The sequence below is a fragment of the Schistocerca gregaria genome, chromosome 3 (genome assembly GCF_023897955.1).
Source record: "Schistocerca gregaria isolate iqSchGreg1 chromosome 3, iqSchGreg1.2, whole genome shotgun sequence".
Taxonomy (NCBI): Eukaryota; Metazoa; Arthropoda; class Insecta; order Orthoptera; family Acrididae; genus Schistocerca; species Schistocerca gregaria.
The window spans coordinates 401,400,474-401,417,997 of record NC_064922.1 but is presented as its reverse complement, the minus strand read 5'-3'; the positions used below and the strand labels follow the sequence as shown (position 1 = coordinate 401,417,997).

General features: G+C 42.5%; 1 protein-coding gene across 1 annotated transcript in view; it reads right to left on the bottom strand.

Annotated features, from left to right (window-relative positions):
- The window catches only part of LOC126356171 (teneurin-a), a 2,471,974-nt gene that overhangs the window by 1,512,226 nt on the left and 942,224 nt on the right, over nt 1-17,524 (bottom strand). The gene's annotated exons all lie outside the window — the stretch shown is intronic.

Sequence of the window (17,524 nt, the reverse complement as noted above, 5' to 3'; positions counted from 1 at the left end):
ATATGGAAAAGGTCAGGGAATACGGAAAGATTCCAGCTTGCTTACATAACAGACTTAGAAATCAGGTACTGAATTTAGGGCATACCCAGGTTGAGACATTGACTCAGATCACAATTTAGTAATGGCGAAGAAGAGGCTAAAATTTAAGAGCTTCGTGCGGAAGAACCGATATGCAAAGAAAGAGAGTAAATAAGTGATAAATGACTAGATGCTATAGATACTGTGATAATAAACGGATCAGTAGGCAGTTTAGTGGAAGAAGGATGTGCATATCTAAAACGGCAATCACAAATGTTGGACAGACAAGCGTAGGTACAAGGAAGGCTACTGAAAAACCTTGAGTAAAGTAAGAAAGAGTTCAGGTGACTGAAGAAAGAACGAACTACAACAATGTGCAGGGAAATTCAGGACTGCAGAAGTAAAAGTAACTTGGGAATGAAATGCACAGGAAGAGCAGGATATCCTAGACGAAACAGCTACGCGAAAAATGTGAATAAGTCGGAAGCGAAATTTTCGTTGTAAGGACTGGTTCAACGTATAGAAAAAAGCAAACGGTCTTCAGTGAAGTTAAAGCAAGAGCATTAACATGAAGTGTGCAATGGGCATTCGATTGTTAAGGGGACAGTTTAGAAAGGGAAGATGGTAAAAACACATTCAAGGTGCCTAAGACGCAGAAGTCTTGTCTGATGTGACTGAAGAAGAAATGGGAGATTTTGAAATGTGATTCCACAGAAGGCAGCTAAAGATTAGAAGAGCAGGTCGGATGACTACTGAAGAGAAAAGGAATTTTGTGGAAAGGAATCGAATGATAGAACAAATCTGAAGGCATTAAAGTAGCCAGTTTTACGAAGGTTTTCCTTTGTTTTTGGAGGAGGAGGGGACAATTTGTAGAGGAGACCAACGTTTGACTTTAGTAAGGAGGTTCAAGAAGACATACGTTACAACATTTATGTAGCGATGAAGAAGATTGCACAGGATGTACTATCGTGACGATAGCCATCAAATCATTCATCGTACTAAACACAACAACAATAAAGTTTAGAATATGCTAGACGTATTGTTCAAGTTCTTGAGTGTAGTATTACACAGAGATAAAACTGTTAGAATCACGTATGTAAGGATGGAAGATAACATAAAACCAATCAAAAGACTGTCACGAGGAAAACTTATACAGAATCTAAATTTTCAGCGTTGCACATATAATTATATAAGAACAGTAAGGAGCCACTTTTAATCATTTCTATACTACTAATATCTACACGGGTATGAAGGCTCTTTGAAGCGCGCAGCAGACGGTAACGATTAATAAAGAGTAGAAAGTTTCGCGCATGGGTATGGTGGGGGAAGAGGTGTTCGTAGGGGAGGAGGTCCGGATGCATTGGGCACATAATAACCCCTGCGAAGGTCTGACAGTTCAGCAATTTATCTTTATCAGTATTATTCGTGTGTAGAGTACGTTTTATACTGTTTATGCTGTCATGATAATGCCCTTATGCCACTTTGTGCTTCAGAGTAACAGACGGTGTCTCTCACACGCTTGAGTGAGTGATGCGTGAATATTGTATTCAGAAAGAAAGATTAAAAAATGTTTCGCCTCGAATATGTTCTGATATTTTGAAAATGTCCTTTTAAAATTCAAATTAATTGCCACAAGAACTCACACAGTAAAGTCGCGGTTAAAATCAAAATATAAGGTGCAGTCAAATGAATACCGATTACCCACCACGACGGGACATAGAATGGTTCCAGTCAAAATTAATCACCACACGCGTTAAGACATTTATCCTACAGGGAGACGAGATGATCAACACCTGTTTTGTAGAATTCGATCGGCCGCTGACGGATCCACAAGCCCACCCACTCTTGCCGTTCCTCGTCCGGCTGAAATCGACATCAACGCATGCCTTCCTTCAGGTCGCCAAAGATGTGAAAATCACACGGTGAAAGATCCGGCCTCTATAGTGGACGTTGTAGCGTTCCCCAAACAACTCGCTGAAACGTGTCTTTCGCCAGAGTGACAGCGTGGGGTCGGGCGTTTCCGTGCAACAGCAACCGTAGTGGCGGGTGTTCGGTTTTTATTTGACTGCCTCTCGTATTTCAAGATGGGTTAATATGTGTATTCAAAAGAATTATGGAGTTGGTGTTCTAAAATTCAATCTAACCCACTTTCGGAAAGGCACCTAATGTCATTAGCGTTATTATTTATTTACATACGCTACAGGATAGCAGAGTCAGCAATTATCAGTAACTACCGAATTACCTTTGTTATGAAACACAACCGCGCATGATGTTTACGTCCTTAACGTGCTTCAAAACAATGGGCGTCTACAGATAGTAAAATAGGAACGCATTTTTTTTCAATAACGCGAAAGCCATGGCGTACTGCGAAAACATATATCAGTAAAATATTTAAGTCCATTAAATTTCCTACAAAAAGGTCCTCTTTTTTAAATTTTTTTGTAAGATTAGTAGTTTACATGTTGCGACCAAAAGAATATGAAAATCTCACGCTTGTTTCTTGAAGGCATTGCAGGATGCCTAAAATTTTAAGGTTGTGGCACCTGAATCACCCTATATATTTTTCGAAACTGATAACTAAGAAAAAGCGTTCGTAGCTGGATAAATTCTATTTACAGAAAGGAAATATGTTCGGTAATAACCTTATTCGCAGACTCTACCATGAGCAGCATCAGAATCCTTGCTGTGCGAAAGACCACTACGCTGACGAAGTAATAGGGAAGTAATATGATCAAACAGTCAAGGTTTCAATGAGCCTCCTCTCCAGCGTTTCAAAACAATTATATTTAACGCGATCTGACTGCACCGACTGGGAGTTACATTTATGTCACAGGCTGCATTTGGAGAGCTGTATCCTAGTCAACCTTGTTTATAAATTTTTCAAATCCGGCGGATAAGTGGGGCTCTAATATGGATCTAGGTATATTCTTTTTACTACTATCCCTATCTACAAATGATTATACATGTTTTAGTACAGTAAACCTTGAGCCTATCATGTCCTACATTCAGATACCTACAATTATTTCATTACAGTTCGAGCAGAGAAATCCAGCATTGCCTGATATTTGTTTATTTCAGCCGTATTAGTCATTCTCCCCCCTCCCTTTGTCTGTCTCCTTGCTCCTGTCTCTGTCCTCCCCACTCTCTCTGCTCATCTCCCCTTCTCAAATGGTTCAAATGGCTCTGAGCACTATGGGACTTAACTTCTGAGGTCATTAGTCCCCTACAACTTAGAACTACTTAAACCTAACTAACCTAAGGACATTACACACATCCATGCCCGAGGCAGGATTCGAACCTGCGACCGTAGCGGTCGCGAGGTTCCAGACTGTAGCACCTAGAACCGCTCGGCCACTCCAGACGGCTCCTGTTCTCACTGGGTACCATCTAGTACCATCATAGTTACAGGTACATATTGTCTCAGCAATGCAGTACAAGTTCTTACGCCACATGTTTGTTGCTAGTTTATGTCGGCATTGTTATTAAAATAGCGCTGACAGATGTTCCCGTTTTCTACAGTAAGGCAATATTTCAAAACAACGAAACTTCTATGAAAAAAATATTACTGGTTTTTCCTTTAGTTTGATTGAGAAACGAAAATTTTGAACACTGCTGCTATGGATAACTGAAATCTCATTGCTTTACGTGGTTATAAGTAAAAAATAAAGAAACACCTGTTATAGCTGACACCAAACAAATACCGAAAAAAGGAGGGTTGAAAAATAAAATACTAGTATCGCTTTCAAGAGGTCGGTTTTTTCTAACAATAATTTATTGTACCATTTTCTCTTTGAAAATTAGTGACGAAGCTTACTTTCGAAACGTCCCTTGAACGAACCAGAAACTTCTTGAACAATGTTTGCGGATAATGATAGGAACTGTAGAAAAGAATTATTATTATTATTTTTTTTTACTACAGTGGGAGTTGAACCTGGACATCCTACTTGCTACGCAGATATGCTAACTATTACACCAACGTATCAGTATGACGAAGTCACCTGCACGGACAACCCTAGTCCAGCGCCCTCCCTAATACTTCTTCTCCATCAGATCAATATTTGCGGACTTCCGACAAGGACTGTCCACACCACCACCTGTACCGCGTATAAATTGGGTACATTTCTTCCCTAATGGAAGTCTCGTGTCTTTAATAGTCCAACAGTCCTCTAACTTGACACAGAGGACGAGATATTTAAAACTACGTTGCCGCTCCCAATTCCGACGTCAAACATATGTCGCGACGGCGGCCGTTCTCCAGCAGCCCGGCTGCCACCCGCAGGCCATAAAGCAGGCGGCAACGGCAGTAGGTCAGCGGCGTCCCACCTGCGGGGTGACGCACGGCCGGCTCATTTATCGCTTCCCCCGGCGTGGAGACGGCACGCCCCGGTCACGCATGGCCGGCTGGCCGCACGCCAGCCACCAAGAGCACGCGCAGGCCGCCGGCTCACACAGCCCAACAGCCAGGCCACTCCGGGCCGCGCCGCGTCGATATCGCGAGCAGTCTCCAGCCGGCTGCCACGCGGAGGCGTTTTCGCCACGAAGAGACTGCGCTTTCGAGGGATATCGTCAGAAGTGGCAGCACGAAAGAGAAGTTCGTATCGGACTATATTTCTAGAACCAGGGAGTAGAAACTGACCCTTAATATAGACAAATGTAATGTATTGCGAATACATAGAAAGAATGATCCTTTATTGTATGATTACATAATAGCGGAACAAACACTGGTAGCAGTCACCTCTGTAAAATATCTGGGAGTATGCGAAGGGAACGATTTGAAGTGGAATGATTATATAAAATTAATTGTTGGTTAGGCGGGTGCCAGGTTGAGATTCATTGGGAGAGTCCTTAGAAAATGTAGTCCATCAACAAAAGAGGTGGCTTATAGAACACTAGTCCGACCTATACTTGAGTATTGCTCATCAGTGTGGGTTGGTTGGTTGTTTCGGGGAAGGAGACCAGACAGCGAGGTCATCGGTCTCATCGGATTAGGGAAGGACGGGGAAGGAAGTCGGCCGTGCCCTTTGAAAGTAACTATCCCGGCATTTGCCTGGAGCGATTTACGGAAATCACCGAAAACCTAAATAAGGATGGCCGGACGCGGGATTGAACCGTCGTCCTCCCGAATGCGAGTCCAGTGTCTAACCACTGCGATCAGTGTGGGATCTGTACTAGGTCGGGTTGACAGAGGACATAGAGAAGATTCAAAGAAGAGCGGCGCGTTTCGTCACAGGGTTATTTGGTAAGCGTGATAGCGTTACGGAGATGTTTAGCAAACTCAAGTGGCAGACTCTGCAAGAGAGGCGCTCTGCATCACAGTGTAGCTTGCTGTCCATGTTTCGAGATGGTGCGTTTCTGGGTGCAGTTTCGAATATATTGCTTCCCCCTATTTATACCTCCCGAGGAGATCACGAATGTAAAATTAGAGAGATTTGAGAGCGCGCGGAGGCTTTCCGGGAGTCGTTCTTCCCACGAACCATACGAGACTGCAACAGGAATGGGAGGTAATGACAGTGGCACGTAAGGGGCACTCCGCCACGCACCGTCGGGTGGCTTGCGGAGTATAAATGTAGATGTAGGTGTAGATGAAAGCGATGTACAAGGTCTGTTCTCTCACTGGTACGTAATGACCGGCCGCGGAAGCCCAGGAGCAAACCGTTACTGGCGAGAGCACTATTGTAAAAAAACAAAGGAAAGAGTTCCATGAAGGAATCATCCGGATGCTACGGAAACCGATATATATGATATACATGTACAGGCAAACAAATGATTTCAGAAAAAAGTAACTATCTATTCAAGAGAAAGAGATTCACAAATTGAGCAAGTAAATAACGCGTTGGTCCGCCTTCTCTCCTTAGGCAAAGAGTTATTCGGCTTGGCACTGATGTACAGAGTTATCCGATGCCTTCCTGAGGGGTATTGTAGTCATAATGCTTCAAACGTTGTCAACTGGGGTGACATCTCGCTGCCTTGCTGGCCAAAGCAGGGTTTTAAGAAGGGCGAAAACGAGAATTAGAAACTTCCGCAGTGTGCTGGTGGGCGTTATCCTACTGAAATGTAGACCGAGGATGGCTTGCCATGAGTGGCAAAAAGACAGGGCGTAAAATAAAGTCTGTGTGCTGCTATGCTGTAACGGCGCTGAAGATAACAACCAAAGGGAGCCTGCTACGAAAAGAAATGACACCACATACCCTCACTACTCGTTGTCGGGCCGCATGGCGGGCCAGTGTCCGGGGCGCCGACAGCCCCGCCACCGCTAGTCACAGAGGCTCAGTTCGAAGCTGCACACGCCACTGAACACAATTTTGTTTGTCTGGCGTAGCCGAAATGGCTAATGATTTTGACTGCACCATCAGATGTAATAGCATGAGATGTCTAATAAAACCAGTTTTTACTCCTGAATTAGGCACTTGAGTCTGAAACCGAGCGACTGCGACGGTCGCAGGTTCGAATCCTGCCTCGGGCATGGATGTGTGTGATGTCCTTAGGTTAGTTAGGTTTAAGTACCTCTAAGATCTAGAGGACTGATGACCTCAGATGTTAAGTCCCACAGTGCTCAGAGCCATTTGAACCATTTTACTCGTGAATTACAATACATGTATTCGCAGTTGCGAATATGGACAACCATCAGCTGTATAAAGGAATGATGCCAACGAAAAGTTATACCGGACCGGGGCTCGAACTCGGATTTCCCGATTATTGCGTGCTGCTGCCTTAATATTAAGCTATCCGATCACGACCCACTAACAGACTCAAACTTCCGTATCTCCTCAGCCATGTGTCTGAAACCTGCGCTCATACATTCATTACATATTTTTCCAAAAGTCGATTTCTTGGTGTCGGCGTATAAACGCATGCCTTCATGCCCGAAGAAACATTACTTCCTGAATTTTAACAATACATGCAGTGCTGTGCCGTATCGTGCATATCGTATCGTATTTTTTTACTTAAGTCTGAAGATGGTCATTGCCGATCGGAATTAATAAAAGCAGATTACAAAGAAACATTTTGATCCGATTCTGGAATAATAATAAAGCGAAGACAATTCTATTCCAGTAGATGAGATAGTGTGGAGACGCTTCTGAGCGCGGTGGGATACCAACGTGGCCGTTGCCCGCCCCGACAAACAGAATTGATTATCTGGGATGCCGTTTCTTTTCATAGCAGGACTCCTGTGTTTGTTACCTGCGATACCGTTACTGTGTAGCGGGACGTTAACGGTATTCTAATCCCCGTTCTGTTGCCTTTCGTGGCAAGCCAGCCTGGTGTTACACTTCAGCAAGATAATGCCCGCCCGCACACTGCAAGAGTTTCTGCTGCCTGTCTTCGAGCTTGCTAAACTGTACGTTGGCCTGCAAGATCGCCGTATTGAAAATGTTTGTTCCATTATGGGCAAGGCCCTACAACCATCTCGAGCCAATTGGACAGAATTTGGTACGATATCTCTCAGGAGGAACTCCAACGATTCTATCAGTCAATATCAGACCGAATAACTGCTTGTATAAGGACCAGAGGCGGACCAGTGCGTTATTCAGTTGTTCAGTTTGTGAAGCACTCTCTCTTGAAAAATTGGTCTAATTTTTCTCAAATTATAATCATTTGTTTGTCTGCGTATGTACATCCCGTCTACCGGTTTCTGATCCATTCGGGTAATTCATACGTGGCGCGTTTTTCTTTTCTTCTTAGAGTATATATTCATATTAATGAAACTGCTTTCATATGTGACCTGTTGTTTAAAATGCTAGGTTTTTCACGATCTCTACACATCACACAACTTTCATATCAGACTCAAGAGTTATTAACGCTTTCGTGGATTTGTTTGGAAACTTAAATCGGCTCAGGATTCCAATTACGAATACCAAATTTGGTATGAAGGTCTAGGTCACCATCGTCATCATTGTCATTATCACTGTGTACATTTTCGGGTTCTGCTATTACTAGAACATGTACCAAATCTCTTATCTTACTGTTCTGCTCAAGACCCACTAACTTTTATCCTACCAAAGGTCTTAGCTTAATTCTCTAGTAACCGTTTGGTTCGTACTTCGGATACATATAGCAGTAACAGTACGGTTATAATACTACAGAATTTAATTTCTGTCTGTTTCCTGGTTTTATTCAAGAGCGTTCTCTTAATCGTGCCTAATAGCTGTACGACATTTGTAAGTACCTTCTAGTTCCAGGATCATTATCATAAAGTTAAGATACATCACAATCAGCTAGATGAAAACGTGACCTTGTTCCAATACGTTAATCTTGGTTATGATTTTAACTTAAGATGTTCTTTTACACAAGACACAATTTTAATTTTCACTGTCGATATTCTTAAATTATACATATATATTTTACCATTATATCTAAGGACCATACAGCTCATTGTACGTCGCCTTCCCTATCTTTCTGAATAACCTTATCTGCTATCAGGATTGAGCTAAACATTATCGCCTCGGTGAACACAAATATTCCATTTTCATTTGTCATTTATTGACAGTATCGTTTAAATAAATGTTAAATTGCGTATGGAGCATAGAATTATAGTGAAACATGGACCGTGGAAAAACCGACACAAAAGAGAATGGAAGCATTTGAGATGTAGTGCTAAAGAAGGATGTTGAAAATTAGATGGACTGATAGGGTAATGAATGCGGAGGTTCCTAGGAGAATCTTAGATAAAATGAATATATGGAAAACTCTGACTAGAAGAAGGAACAGGAGGTTCAGAGATCACGAAATAACTTCCATGGTACTAGAGGGGGCTATAGCGGGTAAAAATTATAGAGGAAGTCAGAGATTGGAAAATATCCGGCAAACAATTGAAGACGTAGATTGAGAGTGCAATTCTGAGATGACGAGGTTGATACAGAGAGAACTTCGTGGCCGGCTGCATCAGACCAGTCAGAAGACTGGCGACTAAAGAGAAAAAAGAAAAAAAAGCGTCGGATACATATGGCAACCTTGTCCGACACCTTTGTGAATCTTCTCATTCCTGCACCAATGGCTGAGCCGACGCCCGTATTCATATTTCTATCTGCATACACACTCTCAATTAATTTGCTGATAGGGGGAGCCGGGTATGAGGCGCCTTGAACGGTTCGCGCGGTGACCCCGTCGGAGGTTCTAGTCAACCCTCAGGCATGAATGTGTGTGTTATCCTTAGCGTAAGTGAGATTAAATAGTGTATAAGCTTAGGGACCGATGACCTCAGCAGTTTGGTCCCATAGGAACTTACCACAAAGTTCCAAGTTGAATTAACTTTATTAAATATCGAGGAATATCATACTGTGTAATCAGTCCGCTTATTGGTAGGAGACATATTGCCAGGGAATGTGTGATCAACCAGATGAGTGTCATTCGCACCTTAAATCGACATAGATTCCACCCTTGTCATGCGTCATTTATACCAGGCACTCAAAGGACGTGTTTCAACGTCTTATTGAGTGTTGTCGGTTTACGCAGCAGCGCCTTAGAGATGATATTACGCCTTCCCAACATGGGCTCTTTACCGACAATGCAACATTTACGAATTACGTTAATGTAAATTTAGCTGGCAAGCACGCCTGCGCAGTGGGAAACCTCGCTGGTTTCCCCAGGTACAACATAAATGACGGAATGGTGCTGCGTCATAGGAAAATCCATTTTGGAGCCTTACTTCTACCCTGGGTTGGCGCTACGTATGCACACTTTCTTACGAACATTCTACTTGTTTTTCTAGAAGAGACACAACTGGATAAGCAACAGTGTGTGTGGTTGCAACACGACGGCTGTCCAGCAAGCTCTTCGCGTGTTGCATCGCTAATACTGCATGAAAAGTTTCCTGATCGTTGGATAGGACGGAAATCTGCAGCACAATGGCCGGCCAGGTCCCGTGATTTGACTCCTCTTGGTTTTTCTGCGGGTAGCACTGAGAAGTGCAGCCAGTCATGAAGCTTCAATCACGTCAGACGTTGTGCGCCGTCGAATCGTCACAACATGCAATGGGCTATCATCCAATGTATTTACATCCATCTCGAGATGCCTTGCAGCCTGTTGTAAAAAATTGAGCTAATGCCTAATTAAAGGGTCAAACTACATTTACTTAAGAAAGGTATTACTTTCCGGCTGATATTCTGAAAGGGGGTAACTACTTTCTTGCTCTATTACTTTATCTACACACTCTCTGCAACGTCTGCGGTTGCGTACAGTGAAGGAATTTAGCTTAGGCTAGCACTAAAAGCAGGATTTCAGCCGTTGCGGTGCGCCCCAATGGGCGGCTAAGCCGTTCACTGCAAGTGCAATGGTTGTACCAAGTCACGACTGACCGAAACTGACACATAAGGCCCTTCACTTCTCTCGTAAAACCAAGTGAGGAAGAAATATATGCATGCAACGACATCGTTAAAATCCAGTACAATCCTGCAGTGACTAATTTCACTTAGTGTGCAGTTTCTTTGGTAAATCACCGTCGGTGGTTGGATACTCCGTGGTGGAGAGGAATATGGAATTATCTGTCACGACAATTACTTCTATGTTCAATTGATTAACAATTTATTACATTAATTTGTTACACATATTAAACGTCAGTTACCTATTCTAGTCCCTTGCGTATGACTGGAGGATAAGTTTTGGTTGTAAGTATTGAGCGTGGGGTAGCCTTATCGTTAACACAGAATTTTATTTTATTTGATTTATGACAGGAAAACGGACATGCATACAACAAAAGGGATGGGCTCAGACAGGAATTATGAAGGCGTATGGGTTCATCGCCAACTCCAACTGACTACAATGAAACCGTGAATAAAATGATTGATATAGGGAAAGTTGACATGCTTTTGCAGCGAGAACTACGGCCATTATGATAGCGTCCCCTGACCACGTGGCAATCGATGCCACCATAAAACAGATACAGATTTACTCGATTTTAAATCCCGAAAAACTTGAGCTGGCCATAAGTTGTGCTCCAAAAATGAACAGCAGAGAGACAGAAGTGATGACATTTTTTGCAGGACCTGACCATCATTTTGCAGAACAATGCTCAAGCACGTACAGAGCAAGCTGTTACTAATTTGTATGACTGATGGGGCTGCTAAGTGCTATACTACCTACTGCACTCCCCTGACTTAAGACCACGTGAGTTTAACTTCGTTTCTAAACTGAAGAAAACACTTCGCGGATTTCGCTTCAGAACTGCTACAAATTCGTCGGGCAATAGACCGCGCCGCTCTAACTGTCAACACAACTGTCACTGCTAAGAGCATCCTCCGACTTCCACATCGCTGGCAGTGGGTTATACACAATGCTGGTGACTATTTTGAAGACCAGTAAAACTTTGAAACACGTATCTATTTTGTACGAGCTGTAAATAAACAGTTGCCACCATTAAAGTTCCAACCCTGGAACTTAGAGCCACATTCTAGAAGAGACGTCTGTACTTACCAAAACCTGGAATAGCAGTGTCTGGCCCCAGAACGTAACATATCCCGCTAGACCTGAGTCTACAGTAAAAATAGTCAGGGCGGTTTCGGCCTAACGATCATTGCACAAGGCACCACGCTAAGCCAATCAGAGTGACTCCAGGAACCGCGGGATACTAACGACCGCAGCGCCTTGAGGAGGAATTTATAGTACATTCTGGAAGTCTCTTCACGCACTGATCGAAAGAATAGGTTTTGAAAACGGTGGAAAAGTGCATTGCCGCCTTTGTTGCTCGACCCTACCGGTGAGATTTGAAGAAAGCCAAAGAATTCCCCTTGTCCCCGGCTTGGAGGAAAAAAGGGAAGAAATCAAGTCAGACTAGCCCTAAACACGCCCTGTTACTGTTTTCTTGGAAGTAGCTTTGCAAGGAATTCAGATGTGGAAGGGAACGAACAACTGATTTCAGTAGTCAAGTGAGAAATTATAAAACTATCCACTAGAAATCCTTCCCCAACCGTTCACATCTGTTACAAGTACGCGCATTAGGTAAAGATTACATCTAAAAACCAAATTATGAAAGCTACACGAAAGTAAAATATACCTATCAATGTCAGTCACACTGAAAAAAAATAATGAGTTTAAATTTCGAGCAATATCTATAGAGACACTTGTTCGGCAGCCCTTGTTTCACCTCTAAGAAGCATTTTTTGAAATCTAAGAAAGTTTTTTTTTCCATGGAAAGGGCTGTTTAAGGCTCAAAATGATTCAAATTGCTCTGAGCACTATGGGACTTAACATCTGAGGTCCCCGAGAACGTAGAACTACGTAAACCTAACTAACCTAAGGACATCACACACATCTATGCCCGACGCAGGATTCGAACCTGTGACAGTAGCAGCAGCGCTGTTGCACACTGAAGCGCCTAGAACCGCTCGGCCACCGCGGCCTGCTAACAGGGTTGTTTATCATTACGATGTACAGACGACCTACGTTTCTTTTTTGGCTCTGACAAGTAAGCAGTAACGGTGAGAATTTAAATTAAAATCAACCTGACGAATTTGTTGTTATCTTCTCGTTTAATCCTCCTCCTTTACTCCAAGCTTGTTTTGACTATAGCACGATTGTCATGTAAACCTGTAGATGTTACATTTGATGAGTATACTCACGTTAATAAAAGTTGTACTGAAAGGTCAGTTTGCATGCGTACTTACATCTAGTTGCAATAGATGCCCGTAGTGGACCAGTGAGTAAACTGTCGACTGCTTCCGTATTTCTTACTAGATCGCTATATTGACGTAAGTTTTATTTGTAAAGAATAGTTTCACGAAATAATATTGCCAGTGGGAATGACAGTTTATTCTCGTTGATCCTTTATGTTGACAATGCAATCCTTGCTAGGCAGTGACATTAGTTGCGTTTCATTGCTATTATAATTCTGTTATCCTTTGTATCTATGGCTAACTTGGGTTTACTGATTACTGTGATTTTTATCCGTTCTCGTTATCCAAATTGTCAATAAAATTTTCTTGATAATTTTTGTCTTTGATATCGATTTGTTCACGATAATTCTTTGTCCTGTGTGTATATTTCTAATTCTGCCAAGATGTCCCTTTGGTATCCTGTGCAGAACCTGTAATATATTTTCGATAAGTTTTGCTTCGTGGTTTTGGTTATCGAGATGCTGGTAAAAGCTTGATTGTCTGTTCTTTGAATGTAATGTTAAAATTTCTTCCTGTTTGACCGATATAGAATTTTGCGCAACCATTACACGAAGCCTGGGTTGACAAAAATCGGGATTTTGGTTTTTCCACATCAAATTTTCGTTCTTAGGTTGTTTTGTCTTGGAAAACCAGTCTCATTGTAGTCTCTTTTAATATTTGGTTTATTTTATGCCAGGCTCGTCCAAACTGCGCCCCTGGGGCGCTAGCGCCCGCGATCGCCCACGGCCAGCTCCCCGGGCGAATTCGTATGTTGCTGCAGTGGCCGAGCCGTGCCGTTTAGCTGGCCGTGCGGACCGCCCGAACGCCAGCCGATAGATATATTTGTTCGTCCGTTTTCCCTTCGGGCAGAGGACGTCTCACAAGTGCTTCAACTAGACCTGATTGACCTACAGTGCCATATCCGCCAGAAGGACCGCTTTCTTATGTGTAAAACTTTGGATGACTTTTACAGCTGTCTTCCACGAGAGAAATATCCTCTTTTGCACAAGCACACGGCCAAAGTTCTCTCAATGTTTGGTTCCACGTATATTTGTGACCGCTTTTTCTCTATTTTAAAGCTTGCTGAAACTAAGAACCGTTCATTCCTTGGCGATACAAATTTGACCAATTCTTAGGGGTTAGCAGTCTCACGGAATATTGTACCAAGCCTAGACAAAATCGTTTCCTCGGAAAAGAAAAACGTGTAAAATGTTAATTGTCTTCTTTAACAATGTTGACTGTAAGAATTAAAGAGCTTTATAACCTTAATTGTATTTTAATAAGTTTTCAAACTTGGTCAGTTAGAATTATTACGTACAAAACAGCAAATTAAGGATCCGATTGCTAAACTCTGAAAATGGATACAAAAAATTGTAGCACGAAGTTTAACAAAAAATACTTACTTGTAACTACTAACAGTAAGAATGAGACTCTATATTCCTTACATAAAATTAATTCTAAAATAGAATATTTTGTTTACGTTAGATCTGACCGCGGGACAGTCCAGCGCAGAGCAGTGCTATCCGTCTCACTCGCTCTGCAGCTCTCTCTCTCTCTCTCTCTCTCTCTCTCTCTCTCTCTCCCTTGTGGCGACACTAGCGACACAAGGTCGCGGACGGGGCGCTCAACTACACTGTCTTGCGCCGGCGGGGCGCGGGCGCCTCCGCCGGGAACAGTTCTTGGATGAGCTTGTTTTATGCGATATTTGTCCCAAGTGTATCGTCGTTACCTTTTTTGCTTTTTGCTTTGTTTTATTTTCTCTTATTAATTTTATGTCTTTGTGAATGCTTTACTTTTTATGTTTGTGTGACTTTTGTACAGTTTGTGAATCATATTTGATTTTAAATTATTTTGTTCGGCTACGTATTGGAGAAATGTAAGCTCATTTTGTGTTGCCTGGTGTCATATCAGCAGCAGAAATTTGTTCGCTGTGGGACATAATCTGGACTAAACAATGAAGCATACACAGGTGAGTGAAATTCTTGGGCAACAACAATAATTCAGCAACGTCTCTTTTGTATTTTTTTTGGTAGAAATGATGTTTCGATACAATGAAAAATGCTGTTCACACGCAGCACTGGAAAAACGCAGCTAACTTTGCTCCAGGAAGCCAGTGTTGTTTCAGAGAAGAAAAGAGGAGCTATTTTAGGGATCTGGTCAATGCGAAAAGCTCTGTGAGTGGAAAGCAAATACTGAATCGCAGTCTTTTAAATACACAGGCGTAGGAATTCTTTTTCCGCTTGCGCCAGGCCTATATAGGGTAGCAGTTGAAACAGGAACAAAGCACGTTCGACTTTTACTCCCGTGTGTCGCTTCGCTTAGATATATTCGATGCAGGGCACTTGAATTGAGGGCTCTCTTCTGAAAAGATGAAAAAAAAAAAACTTAAAGGGAGTGATTCTAAAACTGATTACAACGATTCACTGCACAGCTTGTGTATGAGAATTTCTGCAACATACTTGTCGATATGAAACAGGGTATAGTTTATTCTGGGAGTACTTTTGCTATATTTCGAGCTGGATAGTGCCACTATGGGACCAGGCATATTTCGTTATGCAATCTGTTAACTCGTCCAACCCCAGGTAAATGTGGAAGAACAAGTCAGAAATATCTAGAAAATCTATGTTACGCGAATGCTCTTTTCCAGAGAAGGCCTTATCGTGATTTGTCACTGTGTGAGGAGTTCATGAATCCCCTACACAAATGATTCAGGAATCGTAGGCAAAACTCTGATAGCTTATTAACATTCTGATAGAGTTGTGATTGTAGCGGTAAATTACCACAATACGCACTTAAACCTTATAAACTTTGGGCTAAGTGGCGAAAGGATTGTGCGTTAACCGAGCTAGTTAATTTTTTCCTAGTGCACCTGAATATGGATTTCCGAAAACTTTGCGTTCCATAGAGGTATGTGCGGTGGACAGTTTTTAATTTGGTAGTTTTAAATTTTTATACGCCGCATTCAAAAGTTTTAATTACATTTCTTCCCGACTGCTTATGCTATAATTCCAAGTGGTGTTTCTAGTGCCTAGTGCTGCACTAAAAGAAGATTTTATATCAGATTTCACCCCTGAATCGTTTGCTTGTTACATTTTTGTGTTATAAGATCCATTAGAAATTAATAAGCGACAGAGATGATGTTTAAAACTGGTGCTGAGACTAAGAAGCAGTTGTGTGATCTGGGCAAGAGTTGCAGGTTGCCTACTGACTGCCGTGTCTTCGGCTGCCTTATGGCGACATTGGGATGTGGTACGCAGGGCTATAGCGTCAGCACACTGCTCTCTCGGCATTTGTCGGCTTTCCAGACCTCGGGCACGCTACTCTTCATTTAAGAAGCTCCTCAGCTGGTAACACGAGACTGTGTCGACTCGTTCCATAACTTCCAGCAAGGAAAACTGTTACCTAAACACTATTACTGTGACAATAAGCTAGACTGCAATTAAAGTTTTATAATATCATATTCTTCATGTTAATTTGTGGAATGATATTGTAATAGTTCCACCTCAGCTGCTGTTTACTTAACAAGTATTTAATTCATTAAGTTTCGCACTATTGGCCAATTTCCGTCATACAGGCCACTCTTAAGTGCTATGGGTGCCAACCACATTCCGTAATACATAGGGTGATCAGGAACAGTCTGTATAGCTTTTCAAGGTGTTGCAGGGAAAAGCTGTACTGAAAAGCAAATGCCAAGAAAAAAAGTCCAGGCGTTGCGCCGTTTCCGAGTAATTTCGCATTGAAGCTTGCCGATTAGGCAGTTTCGCACTCAAAATCAAGCATTTGCACGCGCTAAAGTACGACAATGCACAGACATCTGTAGGTCCATAAGTAGCTACTTATTCAAATGCTCATTACCAGTTAAAATTTACCTTTTGCGCTAGTGATAATGTTAATCCAAGTGTACAAAAGCTACTTTTGTTCGGTCTGGGGAAACTAAACGAAGAACAAGTTTTCCGGTACGGTCTCTGGCAGGCTGCTGGAATTAGCGCGCACGGCGAAGTAACTGTCCAACTTCTGTGCTAAATAACACAATGTGTTCAGTCTTTTTCTGAAGAGTTATTTCTCAGCAAAACCTCCCCTGAAATACTCTTACAAGCTTTTCACACTATTTCTGCCGGCCGCGGTGGCCGTGCGGTTCTGGCGCTGCAGTCCGGAACTGCGAGGCTGCTATGGTCGCAGGTTCGAATCCTGCCTCGGGCATGGGTGTGTGTGATGTCCTTAGGTTAGTTAGGTTTAAGTAGTTCTAAGTTCTAGGGAACTTATGACCTAAGATGTTGAGTCCCATAGTGCTCAGAGCCATTTGAACCACACTATTTCTAACCACCCTCTATGCGACTACGACCACTGCTGATAGGATATATTACGACAGGGTGTTGGCACCTATAGCACTGGAAGATAACACTTGACGATTGGTCGAAATTGGCCAATCGTGTGAAACGTAAAAAATACGCTGGCATGTAAAATTTAAGGCCGAAAGTACCTTTCGGGTGCGGTTCCACTGTCAAGTAACATACCTCGACAAAACTTCGATCATACATAGACAGAACTGCTACAGTATAGTACAGAAGGTAACTAGAAGAAATACGCAATGAGAAGAACAGAAATTAAACTTCACTTCAAAGAGAGTAGTTACACCGAAGTCGTTGCAAAAGGCGGGCCACGATCCTTAATAGTGCGTGTGATCACCATCGACGACGATGTGTGCCGTCCAACGTGCTTGGGAAGGAACCTTTGTGGTAGGGTATTCCACTCGTCCACAGCAGTAGTTGACAATTTCTGGATGACCATTAATGAATGTGGGCATGCTGTAGTACATGTCCCAAACGTATACGCATTTCATACGTACTCGATGGGATTTAAGTCGGGGGAACAGGCAAACAGCCCATTCGTCGAATATCCTCTTGTTCCAAGAGTCGGCG